Source organism: Eurypyga helias, unplaced genomic scaffold (genome assembly GCF_000690775.1).
Source record: "Eurypyga helias isolate BGI_N326 unplaced genomic scaffold, ASM69077v1 scaffold13829, whole genome shotgun sequence".
Classification (NCBI taxonomy): Eukaryota; Metazoa; Chordata; class Aves; order Eurypygiformes; family Eurypygidae; genus Eurypyga; species Eurypyga helias.
In genome coordinates, this window is record NW_010271470.1 from 33,692 (window position 1) to 36,426 (window position 2,735).

The window sequence follows — 2,735 nt, forward strand, 5'->3', positions numbered from 1 at the left end:
CTAGGCATCGGGTAAAATGTTTAATGCTCTGGTTTAGATTTGCATCTCTCATCAACCGACCTCTTCCTCCTCTTGGCAACCAAAAACTGGGCTGATTTCCACTGGCTGAGAATGTGGCTGTGTACATCTGCATCTTCTGATCTATCAGCACAAAATTTGTGCTGCTCCTGGTTTTCTCATATTAGGGCTACCTACAGGGCAGACATGGGCTGCTGAGTGTTCACCTTCCAGCTCAGGGGTGTCCAAGACAGGGATGCAGCAGAAGGAGCTTGGGTAAGTAATGTTCATCTCGCTTTCTCAGCTCAGCACAACAGCACAGGATTGCAACAAGCTTAAGTCTCCTGGTAGAGAAGCAAACCCAATAAATAACCCTGCGAAAGTCTCCACATTGCTGCCAATGACTCCAAATAACTCCTTGAGAGAGAGGAACCCAAGTATGGCTGCCAGAATCCGTACGTACACCAAATAATTTCCCAGGAGGCTTTTATCCTCTTGGTCCATATTTTATTTCTGTACGTCTCCCTGTTCCAGTGTTGCTAGCACTCAGTTCTGCTCTCCTCTCTCTGAGGAGAGCTGCACTTTTGCTGAAGGTGGAGATTGAGTCCGGGAAAGCTTTTCACTGCAATAGAGCCCAGAAATCACAAGTGCAGTTTGACTGATAACAGAGGTTGGGGAGCACGTGCTGTGTTTGCTGTGTAAGCATGGCTCCTCCGGTAGCTTAGGGTTATCTGCAGCAAATGTTTCCCCTGTGACTGTGAGAACTCTCCAGTACTTGCTAGTTGCTCACCCAAAACCTTTGGCTACCAGTAAGGTTGAGGGTAGAGCCCAGCCTGCCCTCCATGCTCTACCCACAGGAGGGTTGCTGATGGGTGGGGGGAAGCTGGAGTGTTTCTACTCTGACCCACTCAAAGCATTTGCTTTTTTCACCTCTGGCTAAAGGTCCAAAAATGAGCCACTGGCTTGCTGGGTACAAAGAATCAATATTTACCATGGTTCAGTGGTGTTAAGTGCCCACTGATTAGGGATCGTTTGGCAATGAAGGATTGTGTCCCAGGTCAGTGGCTGACATGAGCCAGTTTATGTGGAACAAGGGATGATGAAGCAAAGCAGAAAGCTGAACTAAGAAGCGGACACTGCAGTATTGCAGCAGTGAGTGCTCCCCATCAGGTGAGCAAAGGGAACATGCAGAGCTGTGCTTTCCAGCGCGTGTGGGTGTGGGAAGAAGCTGGAAAGGACAGAGGAGGTTTGAGGGAAATAGAAAAGTGAAGATAAAGCAACTTGATGTTCATCAGCCCCTCGGTCCCAGTTTTCTGCATCTATGACCAGTGCTTATAGAACCCAGTTATCGTTATCCACAGCTGTTAAGTGGGTTGCAATTGGTCATTCCTGCCTCGGTGCATTAATAAGGAGCTTTGAATTATTTTAAGGCACAATGACCTGAAAAGTGACTGCTTGCCATTGGGAAGGAGAACGGCTGATGGCCAGATCCCATCTGCCTTCAATGAACCAGGAAGACGATTTCTGAGAGAAATGCTGACACAGACAGATCTGCTTATTGAAAGCAAGGGACAGGGGACATGCCTGGATCAGTCCCGGTGCAGTGGGAGGTATGCAGTCAGGGATGCTGGTCTGCTGTCTGTAGCAGCATGGTGCATTTGGTCCGACCAGCTGTTGTATGGTACCGCCACAGTGATGAAGGGACACGCACACAAGAGCTGACACACCTCCCCTAGACCAGCTTTCCCAGAGTGTGCTAACGCAGAAATACCTCTCTTAAAGCTGGCTAAACCCAGGCCTGCTAAGTCCTGGCAGGGAAAGATGCTTCTCCACTGATCTGGATGACTGGAACAGCAGCTATGGGCACCAGTGATGGTGGGTAAGAGCTGGGTTGGTGGGCTCTGCAACTGTGTTTCACCAATTCCCTCCAGTTTTAGCACGAATCCTCAGTGGAATGGCTGCCATGGGAGGCAGCAGGTCATCTGAAGAAAATTCCCTTCATGAATGTGCCCAGGGGAAAGGTCTCTTCCGTCTCACTCCCCACACCAGTACTCCAAGCTATTTTCCTAGCAGTTTCCCTAAACAGACAGCTGTTTCCCTCCTCATTTCCTGCAGCATTTTGCTAGCCTCCGGATTACTGGAGGCACAACTTTCACTTTTACATTTGGAGACTGTTTTCCTGTGGAATGTCTTTCTCTGATTCTTTCTACACACCTGGAGAAAGGGAGAATCCTTTTCTGCTTGTCCCCAAGACTGTTTCTTGATACCTGTGACCAATGACCGAGCAGAATGGTTTCCAGCAGAATGCAGTGCACATGGGCTGACACAGCGTAGCTGCTCCATTGCTCTGGTTGCTGTGCCATACATGATCTGTTCCTGCCTGTTGGCACGCTGTTGGCAGTCTGTCTTCCCTCTGCTGCTGTATTGTTTGGGCTTCTGGGCATCCGCATTGGCACGCTGATCTGTGAGCTCCCTCGTTTTGCAATCTGTACTCATCTGTTGGAGCTTCGCCTACCCCTCACTGGTGAGATTATCACGCTTTTGCACTTCGGTGTTGGCACGCTGTTTGGGTCCAGGCACCCTCACTTTGCAATTCGTTGGCTGTTGGTGCTCTGGCTTCCCTCCACTGACGTGCAACTGAAATCCCTTCAGTGTGCCACTCGCCTGCCAGGCTCCCTCTTGGCAGTTTGCTCCTCTGCAGCCCCAGCTGCTCAGTCTGTCCCTCCACAAGCTTTCCT